We start from the raw sequence: 9265 nt of genomic DNA on the forward strand, positions 1-9265 counted from the left end.
AGATGCAGGGAAGATAGTGAGTGGAACTCATAGCGAAGTGCATGTTTGATCACACAGTGTTAAACAATTTACATTTCTCCGGTGTTATGTTACCGGAAAAAATAAATTTATCCAGCGTTTTGTTGCTATATATTTACATAGCCACTTTTTTTCCAAACAATGATTTTTAAATTTGTGTCGGGCCTATTTGGTAATACAATACTAATGAATTTGAATTAATCCAGTGCCATATTACCAGACAAACTTTTTTTCCCAGCAATATGTTGCCGTTCGATTGGATGACAATAAGAAATTAATTCGGGAATATGTTGTCGTTCAATTGGAAAATATAAAAAAATGAAATTGGAAATATACGGTAATGAATAGTTGAACAAATTAAAAAAATTCGGCCTTGGATTATCGAAAATATATCTTTATTCGGTAATTGGTTACCAGACATATATATTTTGTTCAGCAATGTGATACCAGACTATTTTATTTTGTTTGATTTCAAAACACTGAACAAAAGCCAAAGAACAATATAGAAAAACGAAACAAAAATCTACCAAATAAATAAAAAAAAATTAACATTTCAATTTTTTTTATGATTTTTCACCACCGTTTCTTCATCTATTGTTGTCTTCTATGATCAAAACACTGATTCTCACTTTTTAAAAAGAGATATATAAGAGGGAAGAAAATTGGGAAAGGAAGAAGAGGGGTAGGGATTAAAGATTATGAGATGGAAGGAAATAATAAAATATATTTAATTTTAGTGTTTTGTGTAATTTCACATATAGGTAAAAGTAGAAAGGAAAAAAAAAATCTTATATAAATGGCGTAAAAAGGTAAAATAATTATGTAAATAGAATCAATTCTTTTTTTTTTTTCTTCTCTCACTTACATATAGTTTTTCTTATTTATTAATATTTAGAGCTATAAATGTGGTTAAAAAAACACATTGGAGACTTAGAAATCAAAATAATAATAATAAGAATAAGAATAAGAATAAGAATAATGTTATCTATATGAGTGTGATCTCCACCACCAACGACCCCTCACCTCATCTTTCTTGTGTTTTCCCACATTGAGTGAATGAGGCAGCAACAACAGCGACGCGATTGGTTAAAAAAAGGCCGCTCCAAATTATGATATCAGCCACATCACATATCTACTTTTCTCTCTCTGAGTCCTTAGTTGCGTGCAATGGTGACATACAGCTCTTCTTACACGATACGACCTGGTGGAGGGAGCTGTGATTAGTTGATTGGTAGGATTAGTAACCGTAACAAAACTGTTCACGGATGGTTTACCTAGATGTGTAATTGGTTTGGTACTATCCACATTTAAATTAAATTTTTTATTGAATTGATAATGTTAATTTTATTATTTTGAGTATGGATATAAATTGTTTCGGTCATTAAATCGAATTGAACCGATTGAAACGGTTTGACTCGGTATGGTTTAATTGGTTTAGAATTTTTTAAAGTTGGACTATTTTTTAATAGGGATATTTGCACACAAGTGTTAATTTATGAACTTATACTCCATTAAGTCATAATTAAAATTTTTTAGACTTTTAAATGCCGTTAAATTTTTAATAGTTAGGATTACACTTCAAATAATGATCGTTTATCATTTATAATTATTTATGAAGGAACATGATGATTTGATATTTATTTTGATTTTCAAAACTTTAAAAGATTAACCTTCAAATTGAAAAAACTATTTAAAAAAAATTATGTGCAAATTTTTTTTTTATGATGATGGAAAATTGATGTGCAAAACCATAAAAAAAAAAAAAAAAACTTTAAAATGAAAAAATTAATAATATTCTTAATTTTAAAACTAAAAAAACTAATAATATTCTCGATTTTTATTGGATAGTTGAATCGAATCAAGAAGTACAATGGCAAAAACGTTTAATCTCATGCTTTGTTTTTTTTATCAGTTAGTGAAACGATTATCTATAATATTATTATGTAAAATTAATAATGTTCTTAGTTTTAAAAATTAGAAAAAAAAACTAATAATATTCTCAATTTTACTAAATAGGACTTATTGGTTCAAAAAATCTTAGATGGGACCTGAACTACCATAACATTTGTAGTATGATTTTTAGGTAATTAACTCTTTTTAATATTATCACTAATCTATATAAAAATATTAAATTAGTTATTTGTCCACCAATTCAAATATATTCCATCCATTTATTTATTAATAAATACTTTTCAATTTCTAGATTCACAAATATACAAAAAAAAAAAGAAGAAGAAAAAAAAAGGTTAAAAAATACTAGGACTTCAAAAATAAAGAGTTAGAGTTAACATTATGTATGATAAGAGTTTACAAACTTAGGTTATAAATATGGTAAGTGAGAGGGTAATTTGTAAATAAATTGGGCCGAACTAAGGAAGGGCCTTCTTTGTAAGTTGGGCCGCACAATGGGCCAGGGTAAGAGTGTATATAGCCTGGTCTTAGAGCTAACGAGCTTGGCCCAGGCGAAGTTTGGACCGAGCTATGGATTAAGGAGCTTGGGCCTCGCGTGTAACAACCCTCATACTGTTTACCGATTAATGACTGATTGATTACCGATAACCATTGATTACCGTTAAATTGAATTGATTATGACTGATAATTGGACTGGTAAAAGTACTGAACTGACTGACTGAAATTGGAAACCGAATTGATTGAGTATATGCTAGTTAAATTGCATTCTATCTGTTTGACTGTATGAATATCTGTTCATGCTTATATGTTTAAACTGCTAATTGAAGGCCTTATCGGCGGCCGAATTAGAAATTGATTGATGTTTTATGATCCACATAATTAATGTGAATTTATGGTATACTTACCTGAAAACTGATTAGGTATGATTAAATTAGATTAAAACAAGCTAATTAAAGAGTTGGACTTAATTACCAAATTGCCACCTTTAGTGGCCCACTCAATATAACATATTTGAGTCTCATTTCATACACATTCATCAGCCATTTCCCTTACCATTGCCGACTAGAGAGAGAGGGTAAGAGGAAAAGAGTAATTCAACTTGTTTCATGGTGAATTGGCTAGAATTGCTTGAAGAATTGAAGGTTGATTACTAATTTGAGCTCCTAAACTTTGAATACAAGACTAAGGTAGGAAACTCATCTTCTTATTGTTGCCATTAAGCTAGTTCTTGCATGATTCATGCTTCATTGTAGAACTAAGTCATGTTTTGGTTCATTGTTGTTAAATGAAGCTCAATTCTTGCATGCATGTGTTCTTGGTTGAATTTGGAGTTGAGTTCATGACAAAATGTTACATGCATGTTCACAACTATGTTTAAGTCCATGAGTTCATCTCGTTTTTGAAGGTTTGAGTTCTTTGAAACAGCATTAAAGCTTTGAAAATGATTTAAGATCATGCATGTCATGTTTGAAGATTGTTCTTGAAAATGATTTGAAATTGGTTTGAAATTGGGTTTGAATTAAACACCCTTGGGCTTTGATTTCTCAAATTGAGCTTTGAGCCACGTTATTTTATGTGTTTATAAATGTTTTCCAGAAAATGAGCCCAAGAGGATCGGCTTTGATGCATTTAAACTTGAGTTTGAGCTTGGAGGTGCAATCTGGGTTTTCCAGATTTCGCACTTCCGCTCGAGCGGGGAAAGTTACGCTCGAGCGTGGAATCCGAGCAACCAGCATCTCTCTGCACTGTTTTGCAGTCCGCTCGAGCGGAGGATTGGGCGCTCGAGCGGAGTCATGTCTCAAGCTCGAGCGGGCGTCGAGCGGAGATTTCACCCATCCAGTACTTTTACAGTACGCTCGAGCGGAAAAGTTTACGCTCGAGCGTGTACCTTTGTTGCATGTCCGCTCGAGCGGGGAAACATGCGCTCGAGCGGGACTCTGTTTTTCTGAAAATGCTTTTAAATGTGCATCTTTGCATCCTCATCCCGTTCTAGGCATTCTTAGGCCTAGTTTAAGGCATCTTGTTGAGGATATAGATGTAGAACACACCGAGGCATTAGGGATTAAGTTGTTATCTTTCCCAACTGTGTAGCTTAGTGTGTGTTCAACCTGTTAACTGTGTAGGGTTGGCGACTGGGGAGACACGCTCTAGCTTACTGTAGCCCGAACTCTGTGAGTAACAATTGTGTAAAGATATGTTCAACTGATATCTTTTGAATACTGAACTGAACTGTTTACTGAACTGGTATTACTGAATGAATGTATGTCCTTTATTTCTGAACTGTACTGTGGCATCCTTAGTACCTACTGTTTACTGTTTACTGTTACTGTTACTGTTACAGAGATCTCTGTCGGTTCCCTCGTGGAGCCACTACTGTTTACTGACTGATGGCCATCATTACTGTTCGGTCTTTTAAGACCTACTGTTACTGTTATGCTAATGGATGTACCACATATGACTGTTTACTGTACTGAACAACTGAAATACTGATTGAATTGAACTGTTTTCATTACTGTAAGGACATTCATTCTAAACCCCTTTACGCTTTATGTTATTCACTGGGCTTTAGCTCACTGCTCATATATATTTGTAGGTGCACAGGCACCAGATCGGAGCTAGGAGCGTCAGGGTAACTCCAGTTTTGTCAAGCCAGCCTTTGTGCCTCACTGCGAGGTTCCGAGTTGCCATGCTATGGCTTTGGGGTGTTTTGTTTGTTTTCCCCCGCCTGTCTTCATACTGTCTAACTGTTCTGTATGGACTGAATGTTTACCGTACTGTTATCAAGGGATTAGGTCCCTGTACTGTGTGACTGTAAATTCTGTATAGACTGTACTGTTTGTGTATGTATGAATGCATGAAAAATCTTTTTGGCATACAGACCGTCGCAGCTCATTGGACATTGTTTAATTACTGTTTTGGCTTCCGCCAGACCCTGTACTCTGTTTTACTGTATTACTGTTCAGCAGGCCTTCGGTAATCTCGGATTACTGGCCGGTTACGGTGCTAAACCCATAGGGCCGGGTTTGGGTCGTGACATCGCGCGATCGACCTCATCCTGGTTAGCCCCATGAGAGACTGCTGCAGTTAGCTCGGTTTGAACAGCCAGAACCGAGGTGTATGTGGACAAGGACCGAGCTAGGCATTGCGTATAGAATCACCGAATTGAGTATGTCAAAGGATAAGTGTTAGCTCGGTCATACTGTTATCTAGCCGTGGTAAAACCATCTCACTTGGTGTAAGCAATGAGGAGGGTGTTGAAGGATAAGCATTATCTTTCAGGAGTGTAATTCCTAGGAGGACTCTACATTAAGGAGTAAGAGTCCTACTAGGACTGTGCCAGGCAAAAACTATAAAAGCTCACAACAGAACCTATGTAGAGGTAACACAACTTTGATTCCCGGAATACGTAGAGCTTTTGTCTATCTGTCTATTTTGCTGACTTAAGCATCGGAGAGGTATCCGGCACACACCCGCCGGCTACTAGCTCACGTTTGTGTTTTCAGGGAGTAAAGCGACGACGTTTGGAGGAGTGCAAACTTGATCAACAAGATAATACAAGAAAATTATTTCGTGCTCGTACAGTAAGATTAATTAATTAAGATTAATAACTTATTATACTGATTAATATCATTATATTATTAGATTATATATATATATATATATTATAAATACAATATATGTTAAGGCGATCAGTTTCGATTTAGTTCGGTGTATAAAGTGCTTGAACCGATACTGAATCAAAAACAAAAAAAATAAATCAAATTTAAAAACCGCACATACCGATTATTATTAAAAAACAATCTAAATATAAACGATTCAGTTTGATTCAATCAATTTGGTTATTTTTTTTATTTTTCTTATACCCCTAGGTTTAAGGATTTTCTTTTTACATATTTTTGGGCAAAAAACACTTAATCCCCTTGTGGTTTTGATTGTCGCAAATGACTCTCTAACGTTTGAAAATATATAAACACCTCTCTTATAATTTTGGACTATCTGCGATTATTATTTTTCCCACCCAAACAAACGATAAGTGGGCTGCATGAACCCAGTTGCATGTATTGGTCCATTTTACAGTTTTCTCTCCAAAAATGGTTTGACCAAAAGACCCAAATGATCCTATCATTAACTAGATAAGTGGGCTGCATGAACCCAGTTGCATGTATTGGTCCATTTTACAGTTTTCTCTCCAAAAATGGTTTGACCAAAAGACCCAAATGATCCTATCATTAACTATATAAGACAATGCTATGAAATGGATGTTATATTCCATCCAAATTAGAGGGAAAAGTGGAACATCTTGGAACAATAGTCTTCCCTCTCCCTTTTATTTTAATATTTTTAATTTGTTTATTTTTTAATTATATTTTATCTCTTATTTTATTATTTAACCAAATATTTATTTTTTTAATTTGTCTTCCACTCTATAGTGTCTTTTTCATTTTTTAATTTTATTATTTAATTTTATTATTTAATTTTTTTAAAACTTTATTATACAATTTATTAGGAATATTAAAATGCCTTCTGCAAGCAACATTGGAGGGAAAACACTTCATTATATTTTATTAAACTTTATTATACAATTTGTTTTTTTCTATTATATTTTTATCTCTTATTTATTTATTTTATTTAATCAAATATTTAGTTGTTTAATTTGTCTTCCAGTCTATAGTGTCTTTTTTATTTTTTATTTTATTGTTTAATTTCCTTTCAACTTTATTATACAATTTGTTAGGAATATCTAAATGTCTTTTGGAGGGGAAAGACTTGATTCTATTTTATTAAATTTTATTATACAATTTGTTTATAGAATCATAAGAAAATGATATTTTATTTAACAAATTAGTTTTATTTTTTTTTAGAAAAATAGAAGACTGAGTTCAATCAAATATGATGAATTGGATTCTTCATGACATAATTTTTTGAAACTATTTTTAATGCTAAAATATATGTGATTTTTATTTTAGTTATTTTTAGTGAACTTTTTTTGTATTAAGTTGTATTATTTTTATTGTATGGTTTAATTATTATTAGTTGTATGATTTATTAGTATTTTTTATTTTTACAATTTAAGTTAACATTTGCATAGTTTGAATATTATTATTATTAATAATTTTGTACAATTTGAATTAATATTTTTTTATTAGTCTTTATGTTTTTTTCAGTAAATAAAAAATGATATTTTTCTGTTCAAAAAATAATTCTAAATAATTGTTATTTACATTAATTTCAAATCATACAAATTATTTTAATTATGGAAGTTTTTTTATATATTTATTGAATCATTAATTTAAATTTTTATTAAATATGTTAAATATTAGTCTTATTTTAAAGATTTTGTTGATATTTTTTTTTGAATAATATTAATTTTATAGAAATTGAATCTATATATTAAAAATTATATGAATTTTATTAAAATAAAATTAGATAAATTACACTTTGCAACCATGTACTTTATACCAAATCCCACTTTGGTTCTTACATATAAAATCACGACAGTTAACCCCTTACACTTCTGGTCAAATCCCACTTTGGTCCCTACACATGAAATTGTAACAGTTAACCCCCTACACTTTTACTCAAATCCCACTTTGGTTCCTACACAAGTGTCAATGTCTCTTTTCTACTACTTCACATTTAAATCTTTAACAAAATCTAGTCATGTGACGAAAATGTGACTACAAAATAAGGGTAAAAAAGAAAAATCATCTATGTTTTTCACCAATACACTTTGTCATACTTGATAAGCACATGAGACTTATATAATACTATATATATATGTGGGGGGAGGTAAAATTGGGACGAAAATGCAAGAAAATAGAGCTTTTGAAATTAAAAAAAAATGCGACAAAGAAATCAAAGAGAAAGAAAAATGAATAGACAGAAGACTATGTTACCATAAAAACAGAGTTTTGTAATTCTAATTTATGCAAAACGCTAATTCATCTTCTTAATTGTTTACAATCTACATTTTGTTTTAGCCTGATATGGTCATATTTTGATGTAAATTTTGGAATAAATGTGTATTATTGGAAAATATAGATGCTTTTCTTTTCTTACCTTCATGCGGTAGTCACATTCTTATCACATAACTAGATTTTGTTAAATATTTAAACAATTGAGTAACAGAAATGAGACATTGACATTTGTCTAGGGACCAAAGTGAGATTTAACCAAAAGTATAGGGGGATTGACTGTTACAATTTCATGTACAATGACCAAAGTGGGATTTGACCAGAAGTGCAGGGGATTGACTGTCATAATTTCATGTGTAGGAGCCAAAGTAAGATTTGGTGCAAAGTGGAAATTTACCCAATAAAATTGAATAAAATTTGTTTTGTTTTTTAATTAGAAAAGTGAGGTAAGTGATGTGATGTGATGTGATATGTGCTGTGTAAAAAGAGAGAGGAGGGAGAAAAAGTGCATGTATGTGACATGTGTCGGGAGAGGTGAGTGTGCCAATGTGTGTAAGGGTAAATTAATCTTTTTGACATGGGCATTAATGGCGTGATGATTGCATATTAGTCCAAAATCATAGCGGAAGTGTCTATATATTTTCAAACGTTAGAAGGGTCATTTGCAACCGCCCAAAATCACAAGAAGGTTAAGTATTTTTTGCCTAATATATATATTTTTAAAGTTAATTATATCAACACCTTTTAATTATTAACAAATATTATTTTACTTTTATGAATCCATATGATGTCTATGGCCCAATCTAACCATCAGCCAAACAAGTGCCCTAATCAGGTCCTAAACCAAATAGATTAGCTTAGTCGGCCAAGACTTCTAACCACGTTAGAGGGTCAATTCCTCACAAACTGCTAGGGCAATATGAAACGTAGCAAACAAGTACGCCTGAAGGCTCCACCTACCACTTAACCCTGCAAAAATCATAGGGCACAAGACCCTAGAAAGATACGCCACATGGCATCCTTTGAGAGGTGCACTCTGAATCCATCTAAGGTAAGCACAACAAAGAAGGTAAAATGAGAAGAAACCCTATTCATGCACACACATTATTATCTATCTTTTCTACTCTTGAATCAAGAACACTAACTTGATTGTCGAAGGACTTGAGAGGAAGATACCCACCTATGAATCTTTGTGGGTTTGTTTTGCAAGATTACCAAATGAGAGCTTGGGTTCGACAACTTGGGTCAGCTCAATTTCATCAAGAATAGGGAAGTGAGTTTAAATTGAAGCTTACAAGAGGAATATGGATAAATGTGGATCCAAATTCGAACTCACTTGATCTGAATTGTTTACTTTGTAAGTTCCGTAATAAAGGTCATCCATGCAAAAAATAATTTCATCAGACATCTATAAATATAAG

The sequence above is a fragment of the Camellia sinensis genome, chromosome 15, assembly GCF_055761805.1.
Source record: "Camellia sinensis isolate YWXY chromosome 15, ASM5576180v1, whole genome shotgun sequence".
NCBI lineage: Eukaryota > Viridiplantae > Streptophyta > Magnoliopsida > Ericales > Theaceae > Camellia > Camellia sinensis.